General features: G+C 39.3%; 1 pseudogene; it reads right to left on the bottom strand.

The window, feature by feature from the left end:
• Positions 1-23854: 23854 nt before the first annotated feature.
• LOC117077817 lies at positions 23855-24576 on the bottom strand (annotated as a pseudogene).
• Positions 24577-25158: the final 582 nt, after the last annotated feature.

The raw sequence follows: 25158 nt of genomic DNA, 5'->3' as shown, positions 1-25158 counted from the left end.
GAATTTTCTCAATTACCAGGCAGAGAATCTTGTTCTCTTCCCTTACTTTCTCCCAAACCAACAGAGTCTGTCTCTGTGCTAAACTGCCTGGAGCTTGGGGAAGGGTGACACAAGCACCCTTGTTGCCACCACCACTGATAGGGCACTGGGTCAGACCCAAAGCCAGTGCAGCACTGGGTCTCACCCAAGGCACACTATAACCACTCCCTGGCTACCACCTATATTCACTTATGGCCCTAGGGCTCTATAATCAGCAAGTGGCATATTCAGACAGGCTTGTGTTCTTCTCCTTAGGGTGGGCTCTGGGAGGTTCCAGAAATGCCATCTGGGAGCCAGGTCCTGGAGTTGGAAACCTTAGAAATCTACCTGTTGCTCTATTCTCTTAAGGCTTAGTTGGCATCCAAACCACAAGAAAGGTACCTTTAACTCTTCCCTCCCTTTTGCACAGGCCAAGAGTCTCTCCAGTAGCCACCACGACCTCAGGCTTGTGGGAAGTACTTCCAGGTGTTCACTTTAGGCCCACAGTCTCTTCAGTCAGCTTCTCGTTAATGCTGCCAGGCTTGGAACTCTCCCTTCAGGGCTGTGGGCTCCCTGTGGTCCAGGGCAGGTCCAGAAATGCCATCCAAGAGGTAAGGCCTGGAATTGCGGACCCCAGGAATCCACTTGTTGATCTACCCCACTCTGGCCAGGCTGGTACCTAAGCTGCAAGTCAAAGTCCCATCTACTCTTCCTTCTGCTTTTGTCAAGTAGAAGGAGTTTTGCCTCATAGCCTCCACAGCTGGGAATGTGTTGAGTCACATTTGAAGCCACCACATCTCAGAGTCTCACCCAAAGCCCATGGCGTATACTACCTGGCGACCACTGTTGATTATTCAGGGCCCAGGGGCTCCTGATTCAGCAGGTGTTTAGTCCTGCCAGGACTGAGTCCCTCCCTTCAAGGCAGCAGGTTTCCAGAAGGCCCAGAGTGTGTCTAGAAATGTTGTCTGGGATCTAGGGCCTGGAAAGGGGCCTGACAACTCTGCCTATCCTACTGTGGCTTAGAAGGTATCCAAGTTGCAAGACAAAGTCCTCTCTACTCTTCCCTCTCTTCTCCCAAGTAGGAAGAAGTCTCTTCAGAGTTGCAAGCGGCACTGTCTGGGATTAGAGGAGGTGTGGCACAAGCACTTTCTTGACCAGGTGGTGTCTCACTAGATCACATGCCCCCTCACCAAGTCTACTGGCTCTGAGCCCAGCACAGCACCAGGACTTGCCTAGAAGTTGCAGTCCTTGTGGTACAGACTACCTTTCAAGTTGATTTAGAACCTCAGAGCATTTTGGCCTGCAGTGGCAAGGCTTGCTGGATCTCAAGTTCCAACTACTGGGATGGCCAATTCCCCTCTGCCTAGAGCTGGTCTACATGCTCCCTTTGTGAACAGTGGCTGAGTTCTGTTCAGTGTTGCTTTCCGCTACGGCAGGGCAACACTGAGTTCCAATGTAAAGTCCCACAATTACTATGCCCTCCCTCCCCCAAGTGCACAGATTCTCTCTCCATGCCGTGAGGCCGCTGCCAGGGGATGTGGAAAAGATGGTGCCAGCAGATCAAGATTGTCTTTTCTACCCTCTTTAGAGTTTCTTTCAGTGATATTAAGTTAAAACCTGGCACTGTGATCACTCACCTGATTTTTGGTTCGTATGAAGTTTCTTTTTTGTGTAGATGGCTGTTAAATGTGTTCTTCCTATGGGGAGGATAATCAGTGGAGGCTTCTATTCAGCCACATCGCTCCACCTCCAATTTCTACATTTTCAATAAAAACTGGCATGATATAAAGAAAATAATACAAGCTTTGAAACTGGGAAAACAATTTTTAATCCTGGCTTCTCAACTTGTTATGGACCTTTGCCGAGTTAATACATTTGAACCTCAGATTTTTCATCTAGAAGAGAGAGATAATAGTACTGACCCCATAGCATGTTGTGAATATTCCATTTCTATATATTGATATGACACACAGATGGCATCTAAGTGGGTTATGTAATGCTAGCTGCTTCAACAATTTAGAAAATATTCAATGGCCTAACTTACTCAAATTTTATGGCTACAGGTGAGGTATTCTAATCAGCCAACACATAATCCTTGGGATTTTTCTATTTGCAGTTTTACCATTCTCTGGGCCTCAGGGTATGACTTTTCAGAAGCCCACCCTCACTTGATTGCTAAAGAATCCGTATGGAAATGCCATATCACTTCCATTCATTCTCCAGTACGTCAGAATTAGTCGTTTGGTAACACCTAAACTGAGTGTGCCAGAAAGTTTAGAAAGGTACAGACTGGCACTGGACAGCCTCCAGCAACAACTTAGCGTTATAGAAGTCCCAATTTATGATGAACAGCCATCCATCCATCATAGTCAGCCTCTGATCTCCACATATCCCTGTATACCCATCTTTCACGTGTAGAAAGTGCTTACCTGCCTACATAGGTGGCAACTCAAATTCCCATCCAGTCTCTGCATTTAGCTGAGTCTTAGATGGAAGACTAAAGATTTATCCTTTCCGTCGAGTATAGGTGTAGCTTCCCATTGTCTAGATACCTATGAAATAAAATACGAACTTTATGCCTCACCCTCACCTCCAGAACTCAATGGTAGAGCAAGGACAGGAAAACATCATTTTTTTAAAATTACATTTGGAAAAGAGAAGAATGGGAAATACAGAAAGTTCACTGATTTATAGAAATTTGGAAATCTTGGCAGGCAAGCTTTATAACGATTCCAGGCTTCCACTCTAGAAGTGAGTAGAATTCTTGATTAGACTTTGATTCTCTTTTTGTATAGAACTCCATTATCCATTGCTTTATATGTCCAGTGGGTCCACTCTTTGTGGGGGTCTTTGTTATTCATTTTCCTCAATGGACTTATGTAACATAGGCACTAAGTAGGCCATCCTTGGGGGTTGAACACATTTCATTACTGTTTTATGCTTATGCAATTTTGGGGGTCTGTGTGTAGTTTTCATTTTTGATTAGTCAAAGGCTTTGACCCTTGCATTCATTGATAGTCTTTTTGGCAATACAATTCCTTCAACTACTTTATTGGCTTTTGGTTGATTAGCTGTTAATCTGTCTAATTTGCTTGTAACTGCATTCAAGGTTCTTTTCCAGACAGAATTCTCATACTTAATCTATCTCTTTATTTCCTTATCCTCTTGTCAGTGTCTCAATTTAATTATGACTACCTTGAGATCATCTGAAATAAAAGGCTTGAGTAGAAGGATACATTCATAATCTGGCCTTGGCTGCAGGATAGATTCCTTCTGTTATAAGAAGAAGTCCAAACAGGCATTTGTTGCGCAAACCTTCATGAGTTTTATCTTCTGCTTTTTAGCTCCATAAGCAATTTGCTTTTCTAGCCATGTAGGGATCTAAATTTCTGGAGTCTTTCTATTCCCTTTTATTTCTGCTCCCAAGGCAGTTCTTGTATGAGTTCAATTTTGTGTGTGTAATAACTGTTAAACACAGCAAGTTATAGCCAGCATACGCTAATATTATGTTTTCCCACCACCTCCCTTAGGGCTACTGGCTCAGTAGGAACCTAATCTCCCTTCTCAGGTATCACAGGCAACACTTTCACCTAGTGTTTTACCACTGTATTATATGTGTGACTCCAGCTTTCTAACCTTTGATATCAGTTTCCACATCACCGTCCAACTGCCTGCTAAGTCAGGGATATAATTAGACTGCCAGTTCCTTACTTCAAAGAACCAATTTCTGTATTTTTAAAGTAATATAAACCATGCTAAATGATGTAACAAATAAATCCCCAAATGTCAGTGGTTTAACCCAATAGAGGTTTATTTCCTCTCTCTCTCTCTTAAAAATCTAATGCTATGTCCCTGATCATCCCAAACTACCTTGCACTAACGAAGGGCTCTTTCTATCTTGTGGTTCCACTACCTTCTAAGGCCTCCGAGTTTTCTTGGCATCGAGTTAACAAACATAGGGAAAGAGTTTGTAGAATACCCTCCTGCTTCTTAAAGGTATGGACCCAGGAGTGCCATTCATCCCTTCTGCTCATGTTCTGTTAGATAATATATATGGTAGTTTAGGTTCTGAAGGATGTAGATGGAGATTAACATGAAGCAATACTATTAGGGAGTGCTTTTGGAATCAACATTTCTGGAAGGGAAGGGAAGAAAGTAGGATTGGGCAAAGGAAGAAATTGGCCTGTGATGCAGTTCCAAAAAAGATCTCAGCCAACATTCATGGGCAGTTGTGAAGGTAAAATGGTCCTTTACAGCTGTCTCATGTTGCAACGAGGGTGCTAGTCATTTGTACGTCTGTACAGACAAATTACTGGACGCAGGCTGCCTTTGGAGAGGAGGTGTGAAATTGAGCAAGACAGCTTGCTCCAGCTCAGGGCATTTTCTGAGAGTGATACAGCTGAGAACTTTCATTTGGCAGTCCTTCTAGAAGCTGGGGAAGCAAATACTTTAGATCTGAAAAGAGATCTGAGCAGTACATCACAACTTATATCATAACTGATTCTAATGTGACACGGGTTACTGAAGGGCATGGGAAATGTTTTCTCTCTCAGGCAGCTCCCTCTCATTGATACCTTTACACCATGGAAAAGAGAATATTAATGTTTGGTGGCAATCTCCAACAGAGATAAAAACGTATTTTTCTGATGTCAGTCAGACATGATTTCTAAAGAGTGACCACATTTTTATAATAAGCTATATGCTGTGCCTTATAAAAATATTAATGTTATTTCTTTTTTCTTTCTTTCTTTTTTTTTTTTTTTGAGATGGAGTCTCACTGTGTCACCAGGCTGGAGTGCAGTGGCGTGATCTCGGCTCACTGCAACCTCTGCCTTCGGTGTTCAAACAGTTCTCCTGCCTCAGCCTCCCAAGTAGCTGGGATTATAGGCATGTGCCACCACACTCGGCTAATTTTTTGTATTTTAGTAGAGACAGGGTTTCACCATGTTGACCGGGCTGGTCTCCAGCTCCTGAGTACAAGCAATCTGCCCTCCTTGTCCTCCAAAAGTGCTGGGATTACACACCTGAGCCACTGCGCCCAGCCCAATGTTATTTCTTAGAATCAGATTTACTCATTATGTTCATTATTCTCACCATGTGTAGAATTACATGTATTTCCCAATTCATGAGTTTTTAAGGTTTATTAAATATATTCATATTTTAAAAATATACCCAAATATTCACGGACTCAGTAAAATGTATATTTGGCTTTGAGTCATTACAATGTCCCTTTTAGGTAAGTAATATATATGCAAATTTTAAATTCTTTAACATACTTTTTTGATATATGTAAAATATAATATAAAGTCAATATTAGAGGCTTGTTACTATAATACAAGAAAATACAAAATAGATTTGAATTAATTTTTATCTTCTAACATAAATTATGGGTGAACTACAACATTTTACATTTTTCTTTAAGGGGCAATACTCTTTGAAACCAATCATATAATATTGCAATTGCTCCTAATAAAAATACATGACTTGGATTCAAGCCTACGGATGCATGTATAGCATGAACTGAGAGGTATCTATTATAGAAGCCTTCAAAATTGGTTTGACAAAAGAGATATGATCTTTCACTGAGATTTGTACTTTGACATCATTAGGGGATTTCAAAGACATCCCTAAGGGTTTCCAAGGATCGTATGTTTCTTCCATAAATGCTCACTTCAATTTTGACACATAAATCATTCTCTGACCTTCAGCCTACATTTGACTCATAGTCTTCAGTGTTTCCAGTGTAACCAGTCCAGGTTATCCCAAACATAGAGACTGAGAGGGAGTTCCATGACATTCTCTATGGTATTAGAACAATTAGCCCTTTATCCTTTAGAAGAAACAAACCACTTTGAGGCCCTATCTATCCCACTACAAGTCAACCCTCAGACAGGAAAGGATAAAAACCCATTGCCCTGTTGGCTTTTGTAATGCCTAAAATTCCAACCCTGGAGATTCAATTTCTTCATCGAAAAGCCCATGTACAAGTAAAATAAAAATAACTTGAATGAAGTAAGGGTGGTTTCTATCATTTATTAACACCTTGATTTAAATGAATTATCAATTGTTTTATGAAATAGCTTATTGGGAGAAGGAGATGAACCTGAATGCCAACAGTGTTGAATAGAGAAATAAGAGTATCACCAAGTTTGTGCATGAGGAGTGTGTATTGCTGCATAACAAGTTATCCCAAGACTTAGAGGCTTAAAAAAACATACGTTTATTATTTCACAGTCTCTGAAGCATTTAGGCAGAGCTCAGCATGGTCCTGTGTTTCAGGGTCTATCACAGAATTACATCAAGGTGTTGGCTGGGGCTACAGTCTTACCTGAAGGTTCAGCTGGGAAAGAATATGTTTCTGAGCTTACTCACATGGTTGCTAGCCAGTTTCAGTTCCTTGAGTTCCTTGTGGGATTATATTTGGTGCCTCATTTCCTCAATGGCTGTTGAATAGAGGTTTCTTGCCACATGGGCCTTTCCAACATCACAGTTTGTTTACTCAAAGCAAGGTAGCTGGGATGGTGTGAGAGAGAGAGAGACAGAGATTGCCAGAAATGAGGAAGGCATTGCCTTCTGAAACCTAATCATAGAAGTGATAATCCATTGTCTTTGCTACATTTTATTCATTAGAAGCAGGTCATTGTGTCCTGCCTACACACAAGAGTGTGAATACCAGAAGTTGGGGATAATTGAGGGATATCTTGGAAAGCTGCATGCCACAAAGTGGTTGAATACAGAGTTAGGAGAGTGGAGGACCTGATAGCAAACTTCACTAAAATCATGTATCTGGTCTTTGTTGGTACTTGGCTCAAATGATTTATCAAGTATTACGATTCTATACCACAATCTTGAATTTATTAGAACATAAACTCAATGAAATCTAGAGCTTCTAGAAATCTCAATTTCAACATTGACAAAATAACAGAGTGATTATAGTCAATAATAACTTAATTGTACATTTTAAAGTCACTTAAAGCATGTAATTGGATTGTTTGTAACTCAAAGAATAAATGCTTGAGGGCATGGATATTCCATCCCCTGTAATGTGATTAGTTCACATTGCATACCTGTATCAAAATATCTCATGTACCCCATAAATATATACACCTATTATGTACCCACAAAATTAAAAATAAACTTAAAAAAATTGATGAAATAAGGATGTTAATGCCTACTACAAAGACTTGTCAATGAAGATTAACTGAGAATAGTTTTATAGGTGGGATTATGGGTAATTTTTCTTCTCCTCATATTTCTCAATGCCTTAACATTTTTCCAAAATCAAATGCGTGATTAATTTTAAAAATGCAAAACACTCAGCATATCATTTAGAATATATTAGATATTTAAGTAAATATTAGAATCCATTAGATCTAAACCTGCACTATTGAGTAGAAAGTATATTGAGCCATGGATTTGATGGAGCATTATTTCTCCTTTATTCAGAAGTTAATTGCTGTAAAATTGTTCTAAAAAGAAGAAATGAGGACAGGGCAAATTCACTCCGTAATGCTGAATGCACATTGGGAATCAGCTCCATCAATGTTCAGTATACAAGAAGTTGGTAATTATATTTACATGGACGAGACCTGCCTTATCATGTACAAGATTCTTGCTAACATTTAAGAGGAGAGAGCCACATACCCTAAATGCAGGCAATCTGTCATTGTCTTGGCTCACTGCAACCTAGGAATACTTCTTTTTTTTTTTTTTTTTTTTTTGAGACGGAGTCTCGCTCTGTCTCCCGGGCTGGAGTGCAGTGGCCGGATCTCAGCTCACTGCAAGCTCCGCCTCCCGGGTTTACGCCATTCTCCTGCCTCAGCCTCCCGAGTAGCTGGGACTACAGGCGCCCGCCACCTCGCCCGGCTAGTTTTTTGTATTTTTAGTAGAGACGGGATTTCACCGTGTTAGCCAGGATGGTCTCAATCTCCTGACCTCGTGATCCGCCCATCTCAGCCTCCCAAAGTGCTGGGATTACAGGCTTGAGCCACCGCGCCCGGCGGAACACTTCTTTATCTCATTTTCTGCTGGTGCCAAACACTTAAAATGCTCTGTATTGTTGTCCTGTACTATCTTCTCTACCCTTTCCCTTCTAACATAAAGAATGATGTTTTGATGTGTGTTTTTTTTTTTGTTTGATTTGTTGTCATTCTTTTTCCTTCAACCTCTTTTTAAAATCCATGTTGAGCTCATTTATTTAAGAAACATTGTCGAATTTTTACAATGACCAAGGCGTTTTGAGAATCCAGTCTTATAAAAATATACTAACTTGACTTTAAAGACATTAGGGCCTATGAGAGAAATTATATGACCACTATCAAGATATAGTCTGTGAAAGTGATCAATTGAAGCTAGTGTGATCAACACAGGCAGCACTGTCATTTGACACAGTACTTGGAGGCCAAGATTTGAGATATTCACAGGTAATTACAAACAGTGTGTTAAAGGATAGTTTTGAAAATGGTTAAAACATGATGCCCTACAAATATAAAATGAGCATGTGTTAAAGATGTTAATGTTGATTAATGAGTTAATTAATGTTAATGTTAATTAATGAGTTAATGTTAACTCATTAATGAGAAACTTATCAGGATGGTAAAAATGCTTCAAAGGAGAGTTTAAAAAATAGATTTATACAGTCAGTCAGTAAGTCAAATGAAATGCTGAAATGAACTTGCTAACACATAAAAAGTTAATATACTTCGGGGCCATAAAACTGTGTCCTTCAGACTAGTCTTTCCTCCTAAATAGAAATTTACAAGTTAACATGTAACTTTAGAACCTGGACCCTGATCAGCAGTAAACAGTAAATCAAACAAAGGCACAATCCTCCAGGGAATTATATAATCCTTGAGTGGGCCTGTCAGGCAATGCTTTACTATGACATCTAAATGACGGGTGGTCATTCTTTTGTCTAATCTCTAAATTTTGGATACTTTTTCTTAACAAGGATAAATGACATGAACAAGGGCACAGAGGTACATTTTCAGAGAATGGCACATAGAGAAAGAGTTGGCAAATTTTTTTTTTCTGTAAAGGGCCAGTTAGTAAATATTTTGGACTTTGGGGGCTATGTGATCTCTGTTGTAGCTACTTATCTCTGGCATTGAAGTGCAGAAGCAGCCATAGACAACAGGTAAACAAATGAGTACAATTGTGTTCCTATAAAAGTTTTTTATAGACACTGAAATTTGAATTTCCTATGATTTTTTTCATGTCAAAAATACTATTTTTCCTTTGATATAGGTTCAATCATTTAGTCATATAAAAACCACTCTGTAGATGATACAAAAACAATTGGCTTGGCAGATTGAATTTGACCCGAGAGTCATAGCCTGCTGAAGCCTAGCACAGAACAACTGAAGCAACAAATTGTTGCTTTGAATCAGTGGTAAATAAGATAAAAAAGAGTTTGGGACCAGGACATGTATAACATTAATTAACTCCTCTACTCAGACAGAGAGAGAAAGGTAAGATCACAATTGTGTGTCAGTGAAGGCTTAGTGACATTGTAATGCTTCAGTAAGATTAATGGGAAAGAAATGTATTAGACAAGGTGCAGGAAGGAGAGATCAGAGATAGCAAAACTAGGTAAGAATTTTTCATCAGTTGGGTTTGAGGAAGTGACCATATGGTCCGGGGTGGGCCTGAAGAAGAATTTCTCAACAGATCCAATCTATGGGGTGAGAGACAGCAACTATTGAAACTTACAGGTAAGATTTAAACCAGAGACACCAGGAAATGAAGATTCCTTTGTCAAAAAAAACAGCATAGTGACTATGTTGATTGTAAATCTGCTGAACTGGAAGTATCCACAGAATTCCAGCTGTCAGTGTTTCGCAGATTGTTAGAAATGCATGAATGAATTTTGGGAGATAGTACTAACCCAGGGGAAAGGGGTGGGGATAGCTGTGAAAATTTCCTTAGGTAAAGGAGGGTTGGGGAGCATAGAAATTCATGGGCTGTTCAAAGAAAAATGCATAGCTGAATAATCGAACTTAGGGCAGAGGCTGGTGTGTGTGGTGGTGGTGGTGGGGATAGATAGGAGTAGAAGGTGGCTTATCGGAATGCAGGAAGAAAAACTAACATATTCAAAGAAAAGAACCAGAAAATATGGAAAATTAGGATGTTTTTAGAGTTATAAAAGTCAGATCTTTTGTTCATTCCAAAGGGAAATGATGGCTAAGAATCTAAAGTGATATATCGTTTATGGACAAAATGATTTTTTGTTTGTTTTCACATTTTCAGTTACTGGAGGTTAGAATTCAGTAAACAAATCTCAGAAGTGGCAGGATACCAGCTAACAGCTAACAGAGGTTTTTTAGAAAGAGCCTCGAGACCCCTCTCTAGGTATCTTGGAAGGTTGCATAAAATAGTGTAAAGAAGTAGAGGGCCAGCATTATAATTCTTACTGGTTCTCTCGCTATTTTTATAAACTTTCCAATGTCATGCAATAACTTAGGGACTTAGCACTTTATGTGCATAGAGAGGGTTCTCTAAAATTCTCTGTGGGTCTAAAATTCAATGATTCTATTTGACTTTTCTTATATATAAGAACAGTCCTGTGTAATCTCAAAAATGGACAGTGAAAATTGCATTTACAGCTTTGGATTCAAATTCTGAACACCCAAAGAATTATGTGTATGTAGTAATGAAGATCCTATATTTATATTTTTTTTAAAAAATATTTCAATATATTTCACTATTTTAAAATCTAAGTAAAATGGCACCTCTATTCAAAAGAGTGCATGAAAGAGTAATATTTTTTGTTTGGTGCTGAAATCTTATTAATTCAGAGATAGAATATTCTCATGCAGACCAGAAGCTCTGACTGGCATTGGTCATTCTTTGACGTCCAAAGATAATAAAAGGGGACCTTTATGAAACAAAGTTTGGGAACTACTGGTCAAAATTGATCCAGATGGAATTACTGCAACAATACCAAAGACTAGTGAGCAGATCATTATTCAAAGCCTGACATTGGCAACAATTCCAACATATGGTAAAACATCACTGACTCTCAGAAGATGGGAATACTCCACAGCTGTGGTTTGCTTCTGCTGAAAGAGTATACTTACACCCATAATTTGCCACCTGTCAGATAAGAGAAAGGGAAATGTCCTGTTTTTATATAAAGTATTAAGAGAAGCTTTAGATCAACTCTGGATATAATGGGAGATAGGGCTACATGGCCACTTCTATATAATAAAATAAAAGATAATAAATTAAATTTGAAGTATATTTTAACTTTTTGAAATTAATTTCCACAGATAGTATGTTCTCTAATTTAATCTACACAGCAATAATTTGATGAGGCAAAAAGGGAAGGTAAAAAGGCTTGCTCAATATATCACAATGCTGAAGTTGGAATATATTAGGAATCTATTGCCATACTAATACTTTGTAACAACCAACCACCATATTTCAGTAGCATACAAAAACAAATATTTTTTGGCCATATATCTGGGGCGGTCCCAGATATATGATGACCATCTATCAGCAGCTCTCTGGATCTCAGCTAAGTCCACTCATATGTCTAAAGTTTGACTGACTCATGGCTGATGTAGGATGACCTTGGCTAGAGTGGCTGGAGAGACTTAGGACTATAGTATCAGTGTCTTTTATCTTCCAATTCATGAGCTTGGGTATCTTCTCTGGGCAATGGCAGAAGAACAAGACAATGAGCAGAAACACACAAGTGTTTTGCCAAGCCTCTGATAACATCCCATTGGCCAAAGCATATTATATGTTCAAACTCCAGAATTCAGAATCTAGAGGAAGGAAGGGGTTTAGACATGGGCCGACTAGTATCTACTACTTGGGACATCGACCCACGTTTTCTGGTTTGAATCCAATCTCTCTCTCTCTTTTATTTTAGCCTTTCTAACCTGTTTAGCTTCCAAACTGAAATAGCTGGTCCTTAAAGAATAAATGCAATTTCTACTGAGGTGTACTGCATGACAATTAACATGGTTATCTTTTATTCCCTTTCACTCAAAAATACTTATTGCCTACTGTATGCTAGGTACTATGGTGACAGGATTGCTATTTATAAATGAATAGAACAGTCATTTCATCTTTTTAAAAATCACATATCAAACTTTCATGTTTAATCATGTTAGTATAAAAGTTCATTTATTTAGACAACCAAAATTCGATATCCCAATATCAGCACCTGAAAAATAAAGGGAAAAATAGGTTGTAGTTCAGTTGAACGATTCTACTCAATTATCTCACACAGCTCCTGCAGCAGCTGCCACATTCTTCACGGTCTCACACACCAAGTGCACCTTCAATTCTTTTCTCTCTCCTCCCAGACCTGACTTCACTCATAAAGAAAGCCAGCAGCTCCTTACCTGCTATAATATGGGGCTTAGGCCCCATGACTTGCATCATGGTCTCTTCATGCTCCATGTTATTTCCTCTCCCTTCATTTTATAGGTCGCAGAACTGAAATGCACTCTGAGAACTTTCCCTGCTCATTCTCCCCTTCCTCCCCCTTCATCTTTCACTAACATTATCCCCCTCTCTCCTCCACAAACCCTTGTATTTCTAACTCTATTTCAAAGTCTGCTTCTTCATGAACCCAAACAACACATCAACACATGCTATAAGGTCTGTTGCAGAGCAATCATCTTTTAACAAATGAGATTATGTTGGAGTGGTTCTGCTTTCTTTTACCTTCATGCTTCTTTTACCTTCATACCTACCTGCAACTCCCTCAGATTACACAATTAGTTTCTCATATTGAATGAGTCAGGTGGAGAAAGCAGGAGCATTTCTCCCCAGGTTCGTAGGTAGAATGACACATGTACTGGCGTGTTAAGAGTCAGAAAAGATATAGGATCTTCTAATTCAGCCATTTTCAAAATTTCTATTGAGTTCATTGTAAAAGAGTAAAACTCCCTTTAAAATTTTCTTTTTTTTTTTTTTTTTTTTTTTTGAGGCGGAGTCTCACTCTGTCGCCCAGACTGGAGTGCAGTGGCCAGATCTCAGCTCACTGCAAGCTCCGCCTCCCGGGTTTACGCCATTCTCCTGCCTCAGCCTCCCGAGTAGCTGGGACTACAGGTGCCCGCCACCTCGCCCGGCTAGTTTTTGTATTTTTAGTAGAGACGGGGTTTCACCGTGTTAGCCAGGATGGTCTCGATCTCCTGACCTCGTGATCCTCCCGTCTTGGCCTCCCAAAGTGCTGGGATTACAGGCTTGAGCCACCGTAAAATTTTCAAATGAAACCGTTTGCAGGGCCAATGACTTAAAATAGATAAAAGTAGGCTTTTCTGCTTAAATTGGGGCTAGGGGGTTCAGAACTCTACCTAGCTTGGACCAAGCTAAAACTAATGGAAATATTCTGAAAGAATCCAAATTTTCCTTAAATGATCTTTGTTAATTTTGATGATCGTGTACACCCTCCTCCCTGCCCCTACCACCATAAGACTCAGAGCAATGCTAATATGTGACATATATGTTGCCAGCCCACCTTCTGTCCTCCTGCAAACATGACTAATCAAATTCAGCACTGTTTCCTACTAACCCTGAATTCGGTATCAGAGTTCTCAATATAAAACTCAAGAAATTCACTATCAATATAAATTGAAGTTTGCACTCAAAATGCAGTCTATTTACAATCTCTATGGGAATCATTCTGTTCACACGCACAATCACACACACATGATTGTACGTCTTTCTCTCACACACATTACTTGTCCTATGTTAAATACTGATGTTCTCTGACTACCCACACAGGTGAACAAGCTGTGAGTTCTGTAGAAGTTAAAGTAGGGAATTACAGAGTCAGCTCTTAGAATCTCAACTGCTCCTCTCACACAGGCAGAATTCGTTTAGATAGAACATCCTCTACTCACAGTCTAGCAACTCTGAAAAAACAAATACTGGTGGATGTGGAGGTGTTGGAGAGTCGCCAGAAACCAGATTCTCAAGAGACCTTCACTAGTTTATAATACTCAGAGGCTGACTAAGGGGACACAACCCCCTCTTTCAGGGTGTAAGTCATTTTATATTAAAAATGGCATTTATATCAGAAGTTTGTAATTCTACTTTCTTACAACCCAAAACGTATTTTCACCACTCCTTCCCTAAAGTAGTCTGAACTGAGAGAGTAAGAAGAGGTGAGTGGCACCTTACTGGATTTAAGGTCTCAATATTGTCTTTGAAAGGCTTTATTTTCTCAAATAAGTTCCTCTCTCTATCTCCTTTTCCTGCTTAGTGGTAAAATTATTGGCTTTAGAGTTAGTTAGACCAAGGTCCACCTCTAAGCTCTGTCTTTTGCTTGCTATATTGTTTTACTATTTTGAGGTCTCAGAAAGTCCTGTGATCTCAAAGTTTCAAAGTATCAGTATGATGGTGCAGTAGCTCTGAAGTCAAGAGACTGAAGTTGTAGTACCTGATGTGTGCCTTAAAGATCCCTGTGAACTTCAGTGTCTTCATTTATCAAAGAAGATTGGTTTTGATATGCTGTGAGGCAGCCACTGGAAGTGCACCACTCAGATTATCCATCAAGACAAAACTCGCCATTCAGCTACAAAGAGTGCAGTTCTTCCCATCTCCCTCAGCTTTTGATCTGAGGCCAGCAAATCTCCAGCAGCCCCAGCCAGTGACTGAGCATGGCAGGGGTACTAGAGCCTGCCATTTCTGTTCAACACAGTTCTCCTTTAATAGGCAATCTTTGCTCCAGAGCTCCCAGTTAGATTGGCTAAGACTGTCAGAGCCGCGTCATGGTCTCTTCATGCCCAATGTTATTTCCTCTCCCTTCCTTTTATAGGTCGTTAGAACTGAAATGCACTGTAAGAGCTTTCCCTGCTCATTCTCCCCTTCTTCCCCCTTCATCTTTCACTAACATTATCCCCCTCTCTCCTCCACAAACCCCTTGTACTCCTAACTCTATTTCAAAGTCTGCTTCTTCATGAATCCAAACAACACATCAACACATGCTATAAGGTCTGTTTGCAGATCAACAATCTTTTAACAAATGAGATTATGTTAGAGTGATTCTGCTTTCTTTTACCTTCACGCTTGGCATTTTAGCAATGGATTTAAAGAGGGTGAGCAAGATACTTAGGAAGACTATACATCTCGGTTTGCCTGAAGCAGGGCCAGTTGACACCTGTTTTGACTTAATATTTGCCACCAAAACAGTAGTTTTGGAGACCACATATTACATAGTCTTCCTGGTGATACTGGATAAAATCTATCATTCTTTCTTTTTCTAAAGTTTGAAATACTCTAACATATTCACAGAACAGTTTCACATATTAACTTGAAGATGCTCTCATTCATTTATGTATTCATATAATTCTGGAAATGTTTATGAAGTTCAATTCAACACAGTGTTATATGCTCAAGGACTTGGATAAAAGACAGTAAATACTTGGGTGACATTTTAGGTCAAGTTGCGTTTTAGTGACTAAAAGACTAATTTGAAGAATCAATTTTTACTTGATTTTCTAGTTCACAAAGAGCATTTATAATGGCTAGTCTACCATAACAGATACTTCCTTCAGTGGGGATGACATGCTTCCCTTGGGAACATCTCTCTGGGCAGCTGCAACCGCAGTGCAGGTTGCTGACTTCAGCTAGATTATATTCGACAGATTGAAAGCTCACAGGTGCCTGCAGTATACCAGAAAACGTTTGTCTTTCTTAGTAGGAGAATTGGAAGGATTTTAGTTGACTGTGCTGGTTTTTTCACTTATACATGTTTTAATAGAACATTTCTGTACTAAAAAGTTAATGTCACCGGGATATGTCCTGGTATGTATTAAACACTATAGGTTTTTCACATCATTCTTAATTTTTAATGCAAATACAGTAAACAGAATAGTTGTTTCTTTTAACAAGTTGAGACACTGGCTTTGTATGTTTCTCATGGTTGAAAAAAATATGTTTGTGTCCATTTCTCCACACTTTCCCATTTGCCCTTGCCATGACAAAGTGTAATAAGCAAAGTTAAAATGGGTTATGACGGAGAATACTCATTTTAAACACAGTGGCACAATTGTTTCTGAAGTCATTATCTATTTCGTGTTCTAAGAGTTAAGCTGGATTCTATTTCAGCTGGAAAAAGGTGAAAAAAATACATGTCAAAAGATGAATAATGTGAAGATTGATCACTTCAAAGACTACATCTCTGGTTATTCCTTACATTTAAATGCTCTCTTTAAATCATGAGGTGGTTGCAACTAAGATGGTGGCATACACAATTTTACTTCACTGTTGTTTCTGCTGTTTACTGGCCTCAGACAGCTCGGAATTTCCACTTAGGGCACAAGCCCCAAAGTTATGAATATTTATTGTGTAATGGGAAGGCATTTTAAGAGATTTTTAACATTGGGGGGCACCATGGTGGGTTATCACATATTTCAAACAGTTGAGTTGCTTTAATACATTTCCTTTGGATATCATTTTGATTATGTAGCAATTAGGAATTGCTCCACAGCAATATGAGATCAAATAATGTCACATTTAATTATTTTCTCGAGTTGACTAAAATCAGTTTTCATCTTCAATTTGTAAGGTCAACAATTTCCATTTTGGGGGCTATCCCTTCACATCCCCTATAAAATCATGGTTAAACCAGGAAAATGAAAATCATTCTAGACCATTCTAGCCAGAAAACCTTTAATACAGGAAAAAAGAAAAAGAGGCTTCCACAACATTTGTGGGGCTACTGGCATCAGAGAAACAAAAAAGGCAGGGATCAGAAGGGACAACAACTGACGACCTCAGCTGTCTTGTGGGATCAATATGGGAGACTCCTAGAGGATGCTTAGAAGTTGTTATAACCCTGCCTGCTTCAGCCCAGCCCTTGCCTGCAACTTATGGAGAATGATAGTTTTTCCTTTCATTGCATTTTCCAAATGTCACACAAGTCCCTTTCTGTAGCTTCATCTAAGCTGGAGAACTTCTGGCGAGGGAATCCTGAAAATATATTTCTATCCTTTCTTCTCCTGGGCACACTTGGAAGGGTAGAAATGACACAGAATCAGGATAGACCACATCTGACACAGTGTTACAACACTGAGGGGCAAAAATGGCCCCAAGAAGACAGTCACCCATATTTTTGGTTCTCATGATGGTAGGATATGGGTTCTTAGTCTATGACTGTTTTACGACTATTATGTATTGTTATGGCTACCATTTCTAGCTGCAGAAGGCCTCCTCCATTTACATGCCCATTTTTCTCCAGGCTTGGAAAGCTTGGCCCAGCTCCCTTCCCAGGTGAGCAAGATCATTTCAATTAGGACACTAATTCTGAACTCACTCCATGCTAAGCTTGGAAATTGGCCCATCTTGCAAGACCCCAGGCTGTGGAGTTATACTCCGCCTTTATTAATATAGTTTCCATCATTGCCTACCACACCAGAAGGCACTCAGATAGCACTCCATGCCTACCCTCCAGTGCTGGAAACGCTCCATTGTTTCCTTTATATCCAAATCTTGGAGTTACATTTAATATAATTTTTTTTGTTAAATTTTAGAGCACGAAGACTTATTCTGACTGCCTTTTAGATGATAAAGCTTAATTGGGCCTCTAAACCTTCTCAACACAAAAGTCTGTCTGAAGGTAGGCTTCTGTTGCCACTCACATGAAAAAATATCTCCTTCAGAACGTTGAAACTCAAAAGCTGATTAGTTTCCAGTAGAGGAAACAGGACCCCAAACCTTAGGAAGATAAAAACCTGGCTGGCCTCCTGGTGGGGTAAAAGGCAGTTTGCATTCCTTCACGATGGATCTCCTGCAGCAGCAGGAACACGATGCTGTTTCTCTGTAGGTCACCCTTTCACATTAAATTTGCTATAAGTCAACCTTCCACACTTGCTAGAGCATTGTCTTTTCCTATAGATGCTAAAGTGAAAAACACTCTTCTAGGAAAGTCATTGTGAATCAAGGGCTGTGTCTGTCCTCATGGAACTAACTGGCCATTAAATGAGGATGAATTCTTGCTCTATACTCACCTTATCGAGAATAAATGAAAGCCCGGTAATCCCTATGCGTAACTATGAGAGAAGATATAGTGATGCATTTTGGTGGAGATGAGGGGTTAAACATTCTGGGCTACCTAACTGACTGGTCACTGTAGGTTTGGGGAATGGACTCTGAGAGTTCCTGCAGAAGACATGTAGTTGTGGGTCATGATGGCGGCTGGAGAGAAAGGGAGGGAGGAGAGAGTGAGACAGCAAGAGAGCAAGCAAGGAGTTGATGGGTATGGAAAACAATATGCTTAGAGGAAGTGAGTAAAATGCTAAAAAGCATCTGCATATGAAGAATTAAAATCCTGAAAGCCACATATTAGTCCTTAGCAAACCTATCATACTACCTCCAGCAGGATGAGACAAATGAAAAATGAAAAGAATTCTGGATCTAAAACTGGATTACTTTATAGAATTGGCTACATGCAAGCTCTGAAACCAAGCCCAGACTTGAAGCTGGACAGTGGGCCTCCAGAAGGTAGAATTCAAACCTCTGAGGGTGTCCTGATAGATGAAGCAAAAAATATAGTGGAGACTCACAGAAGAGCCATATGTAGAAATCCACAGAAGTATGTAGCTGACCCTGCCAAAGTAATCTGCTAGTAGAAAATAGCACTCCAAGCTTTTTGCTGGGGTTCAGATTAAGATTATAATCTCTAGGAAGATGAGGCAGGCATAACCAGGCAGAAAGTCATGCCTATAGGGTTATGGCACAGGGAAGGTTATTGGTTCAGAAACTCATAATGTAATTTAATTACTACTGGAAGGATACAAGATAGCCTGAAAATAAAGAAAACTTTGAGTTATCATAATCAGGAATAAAGCCAAGATTGAATTACATGGGGGCGGTTCCCCCATGTTGTTCTGGTGATAGTGAGTTCTCGTGAGAGCTGATGGTTTTAAAGTGTGTGGCCATACCCCCTTTTCTCTCTCCTGCCACCATGTAAGACATGCCTTGTTTTCCTTTTGCCTTCAGCCATGAAAGTTTCCTGAGGCCTCCCCAGCCATGTGGAACTGTGAATCAATTAAGCCTCTTTTCTTTATAAATTACTTAGTCTCAGGTAGTTCTTTATAGCAGTGTGAAAACAGACTAAGGTACTATCACTTATAGACATCTTACCAGGTGTCTAGCCCTCTGCTTTGTCTTTTAAATATTTTTTTCCTTTAATGCTTACAATCACTAGTGAGGTAGGTGTTATTGTCTACTTTAAGAGATGAAGAGATTGGGCCCCAGGAGTTAAATTACTATAATCACATAGCTAATAAAGAATAACACCATGAATTGAACTCAAGGATCTTTGATTTCAATTGCAATTCATTGGTAAGCATGGAATTGCCCGTGGTTTCCTTCAATCCTTGCAGGGACCAAGGGTATTTTTAAAGATGGCTGCAACATTATCTCCTATTCCATATAGTCTGTTGCAACGTGACTTTGCCACTCCTCCACAGTGAGGTGGAGTCTATTTCTTCACTCCTTCAAAACTGATGTAGATTACAGCAAATGTGATATGGTCCCAGTTACAAATTCATCCCTTAGTTGATGTTCTTGGGATGCTGCATCTCAGAACACATCCATCATGTTATAAGAAATCTAAGAGAGATGGGTAAGGTTACATGTAGCTGCTCCAATTTACTCTTCCAGCTGAGTTACCTACCTATAGCCAGCGTCAGCTGCAACTGAGTGGGTTGCCTTGGACGTCTGAATCGTTACAGTTCCCTGCTGACAGCCAGAGTCAACTGCAATTGAGAGGGTTGTCTTGGACATCTAAGTTGAACCTTTAGATGACTCTAGCTTCAGCCGACATATAACTGAAACCACATGAAAATTGCCTAGATGAGTCTAGAAATGAAAACCAATAACATACTGCTCTTTCAAACTACTAACGTATATGGTTTGTTGTGCAGTAAAATACAACTGGAATAGTACCAAAGGTAAAATGTGTTGTAGGTATAGAGCTGAAGCTGAGCCTGCACATGAGGGTAAAGTAAGTCTAGGTGTAGAGAAAGAGGGAAGACAGAAAACTAACTATGCGATACATAAGTTGCTCTTAAGTTTGAAGTAGACAATGAGTAAGATGATTCAGTAACTTGAGGTTTTATATCTGCTACTTAGCTCAGATGTGTTAGCTGTGTGTTTATTTTCTATACATCGTAAAAGATCACTATGAACTTAATGGCTGAAAATAACACACATTTATTATCTCACAATTGCCATGAGTCAGGAGTCTGGTCACAACTGGGTTATCTGCTCAGAGTCTCGTAAAGCTGGAATCAAGGTGTCAACAGGCTTAGAGTCCTCTTCCTTCCTGACATGGTTGTTCAAAGAATGTAGTTCCTTGTCATGGTACCGTGACCCTCTGCTCCTAGAGGTCACCTGCAGTTCCCTATCACATGACTCTCTTCACAAACAGTTTATATCACAGTAGCTTGCTTCTCCAAGGCCAGGAGGAGAGTCCTCCTAGAACATGCTAGTAAGATAGAGCTATGTATATGACACAATCACGGGAGGCACATCCCATCACCTCCGCCATGCCTTATTTGTTAGAAACAAGTAATAGGTTCTGCCAACACTCAAGGGGAAAAGATTATGCAAGGTGTGAACATTGGGGTCACCTTGGGGTTTGTCCCCCAGTCTCTATTCCTTATTTACTCAGTATTGAATATCCAATCATCCATCCATCTACCCACCCATTCATTCTCTAAGCATGCTCCCTCCTCAAGACCTTGACATTTACTTTTTTCTCTACCTGAGACACTTTTGCCCAGAAATTTGCAAAGCTCAATCTCTGCCTTCCTTTAGGTTGGCAGATGTCACCTCATCAGCAAGGGAACCCCTAGATCATTCTATCTAAAATAGCCAATCTTGGACCCCGGCATTCACTATCCCCCTTATCCCGTTTTATTTTTAATAGCTCTTATAAACATTTGATACATATATTTCACACTTCCTTATTGACTGTCTCTCCCACCACAGTGTAAGCTCTATAAAAGCAGGAACTGGCTGGGCACGGTGGCTCATGCCTATAAGCCCAGCACTTTGGAAGGCCGAGGTGGGCGGATCATGAGGTCAAGAGATCAAGACCATCCTGCCCAACATGATAAAATCCCGTCTCTACTAAAAATACAAAAATTAGGTGGGTTTGGTGGTGGGCACCTGTAATCCCAGCTACTCGGGAGGCTGAAGCAGGAGAATCACTTGAACCCGGGAGGCGGAGTTTGTAGTGAGGCGAGATCGTGCCACTACACTCCAGCCTGGTGAGAGAGCAAGACTCCGAAAAAAAAAAACCAATAAAACAGGAACTTTGTTTTATTCACTGTTGAAATCCTAAAACCTAAAACAGTGCCTCAACATAGCTGGAACTCAACAAAAATTTGTCAAATGAATGAACAAACAAGCATTTGTTGAACACCTACCATGTGTCAAAGATGATGCCACTTGCTTGGGGGACAACAGAAATTCTACCCTGAAGAGTCTCAGCTGTGAAAGAAAGAGTTTGCTAGGAAAGTACAAAAGCTAAAGCCTGAGAATGAAGATTTTGGAGCAAAAAATAAGACATTTTGGAATAAAACACAATCTGTAGCAACTTAAAGAAGATATCAGAAATTTCTCCAAATTCTGTAGAAAGCACAAATTAAAACAGAGGCATTTGGAGTTAGTGGTTGAGCCAAGGCAAGGACTTTGAAAATTAAAATTATGTCAAGGCAAAGATAAAAAACAAATCATTTCAAGGGTGGTTGTTTAAAGGTTAACCTTTCCCAGAGGCTGAGAGTTGTAAAGAGACCACTAATTTGGGCAGTATTAAGAAGTGCTTTACCTGAGGGCTGTTGTGGCATGCTAGTTTTATTTGCTCCAATACGTAAGGGACCTTCTTGCTGATAAAGTCTGAAAGGTTTTGGATCATCTCCAGATGTTTTCTAGAGCCATGTATGAGGTTGCAGATGTGGATATTGTTCCAGTGAGAGCAAACTGAAAAAACTCATTTCTAGATGCTGAGTTTTGTCAAAAGAATGTATTGAAGGTGCAACGTACAAGGAAATATTGGAGCCAAAGCAACAGTAGCTAAGTGGAAAGACTTTTCTGCAAAATAGGAGGGTGTGCAAACACAGAAACAATTTGGCCCTTAAAGCTGATTTTGGCTAGGTGAAGTAAAAATGCAAGTGCCACTGACAATAGAGTTCAATCATAAATAAAAGGAAAAACCATTTACAACATGAGGAGAAATGAGTTGGTTTCCTTTTGCCTCCAGTCTTATTTTGTGGTGTCAGGGATCATGTCCAAGCTGTCAGAATACCCATGAAGAAAATATCCAGAGCAGCAACAACAGGACTGAGGTACCACAGCAGTTCACTGCTTGTCTAAACAGAAGCATGAAGCCAATTTCAAAGTGTGAATTCAACCTGGTCTTTGGTTTTCAGCTAACTGCCTAACTTCTACCACCCCTTGCTATTGGCGAGAAAGAGCTGAGGACAGCTGATTCAATGAGCAGCATAAGAACTCTGAGTTGCTGATGGTGGGAGTGGGTGAAAAGAGTTTTACAAAAAACATCATATACATTTCCAAAGCACAGTGGACACTATTTGTGAACTTTGCACTACCAACCAAATGAAGCTTCCATCTGGCAGAAAAATGCAGTAACTGGAAAAGTTTTGAAGCCAAGGGGACACACTCAGTTGCATGACATCTAAATGCCAAAAACTTGTGCATTCCACTTAACTGTTAAGTGATTGGGAGTAACTGATAACTCTGAAAAGTGTAATATGTTTGTAATTGTGAAATGCTAAATACTAAAGTAATGGTGCCAGTAAAAGTGACATTTGGTAACTTTGGAATCCCCGCAAAGAAAAAGAAAGGATCCTTGAAGGTGTTTTTGTCGCATAGACACTAGAACAGTGGTTCCTTTACTTGCCTGTACATGAAATTTGCCAAAGAAACGTTTAACTTACAGATTTTTTGGCTCTACCTCTTGGAGATTCTGCATTGATGTCTGAGATCCAGAATCTATTTTTTTTACTCCAAGGGACTCTGATGGCCAGTCAGTTTTGTGAACCCTCAAATTAGATGACTTGAAGGAGGCCTACAGTTTGTATAAATAAATGACTGAAAGAAGGATATTCAGGAACAAAAAGTTAATTACTGTTTAGAATAATATAGTACTTTGGCCCCAGATGACAGAGTGCAGCTGAATTGAATGAAGGTCTTGGAAGACAGATTCTGGCTCAGCACAAAGAGGAAACCTCTCACAATTAGATTTGAGAAGACCAGTGAAAAACTGAAAATCCAAGTACAGTCATCAACGGGATGATAAATGTGGGGACCAGATTGTTGTTACATGTATAAACATATCCAGTTGAATTGTGGCTTCTGGCGGCAATGAGTGTCTTCTTGTCACTGAACGTGTTCGAACGCTATGAGAACAGTTTTATCAATAGAGCAATCACCCTTTAATTCGCTCCGACCTGCATTCTGCCTCCATTGCTCTGCTATCCTTGCTTTTACTATGTCTCTGTCTCCATACTGAAAAATTTTTTAAAAAACACACCTTTTGTGATGTTAATAGCTAATGTTATTGATTGTATGGTGTTTACCAGGCATTATTCTATACAATTTAGGTGTTGCATTTTTTTTCCTGTTATTGATACTTAAACAAGAAAGTACAATTCTTAAGGGGTTTCATAGTTGAAAAAGCTACAATTATATCATGTTGCAAATACATTTTTAAGTTTTTTTTTCAATTATAACATTAAAAAAACAATGCTGTAAATGGAACTGTTAGGCTTTGATTATATATATTTCTTCATAGTCTTTACATGGTATCTGCACAAAGAATTATCTTCTACCTTTGTTCCAATTAATTGTTATATGTAAGTTGCCTTTTATTCCGGTGTATCCAGAGTGGTGAAATAACAAGGCCAGCCGTGTTGCCAAAGTTTGCTCCAAGCATATAGGAGGAGATGGGCCATATGTACCAGCTCACTGACCTTGAGGGTGTTACATATCCTGTACGTGTTAGTTTCCTTATCTGCCATGGTCTTTTCCAATCCGGTGGTATAGAAAGTACTCCAAGACATGTTGCCACAAAACTAGAAATTGTAGTGATCTGGACACTATTCTCCCAAGTGAATATAACTCCCTTTCTAGTGGAAACTCTTATCCATGCTTTGAGATTTGGTTCTAACAAAAATAAACTTGGTAGAGTAGTAAAAGCAGACAAAATAACCACAAATAAAAATGTTTCCATCTTCAACTCTAATGGTGGCACTCCATATAGAACAAAAATTACATGAATTACATGCAAGAAACAAGACATAAGAAATTAATACAACATTTCAAAAATCTAGTCACCTTGTGTGATGATAAACTTCTTTTAGAGGATGCATTTGGTTTTGCTACTAAATATAATACTGGATTGACAGCAGTTAGAAAAACACAACAGATGTACAACCATATTAAGTGTGCTTCCAATATTGAGAAGTTCTCCAAAAAGAATGATGGAATGAAGATGATCAGGCTAATTGAAAATATGCATAAAAGATGATTATACAATAGTCTCTTGATATCCGTGTCCTTCATTGTGTTTTCTTGGGTGGCTATCTGACTCTCCCACCTGCAAAAGGAAAAGGACACTGAGGCCTTCTGACATCAGGTATGACTCCCTGCCCTGACCTTTCTATGTGTTGTATTTAATGCATCCAAGAAACCTATAAAGTAAGTCATATATCATTTAATTTTATATGATTTGTAAGTATATTTGAAATTCCTACATCAGAGCCTCATAGGCAGCTCACAATTATGCTGTTAAAACAGAACTCTTGATTTCCAACCTCTCTTTCAGGAACTGAGATAGGAATAACTTCAGTTACATCCCTTTCTTTCTTGGTGATCTATCTATCTATCTATCTATCCATCATCTACCTATCTATTTATCTATCTATCTATCATTTATCTATAGATAGACTGATACATTTCTATCAAATCTAATTTATCACCAACTCTGGTCCATTCTACCTTCACAATATTCGGATCTGTTCAGTTATTTCCAATTCACTGACACTAACCTGGCACAAGTTCACCTCTAATTGGACAATGGCAAGAATCACTTGATTAGTTCTTTACTTAGACTATTTTCTCTTTTGAATGAGTAGATCTCCTTAC

Source organism: Trachypithecus francoisi, unplaced genomic scaffold (assembly GCF_009764315.1).
Source record: "Trachypithecus francoisi isolate TF-2019V2 unplaced genomic scaffold, Tfra_2.0 Lachesis_group6, whole genome shotgun sequence".
Classification (NCBI taxonomy): Eukaryota; Metazoa; Chordata; class Mammalia; order Primates; family Cercopithecidae; genus Trachypithecus; species Trachypithecus francoisi.
This window is presented reverse-complemented; position numbering and strand designations above follow the sequence as displayed.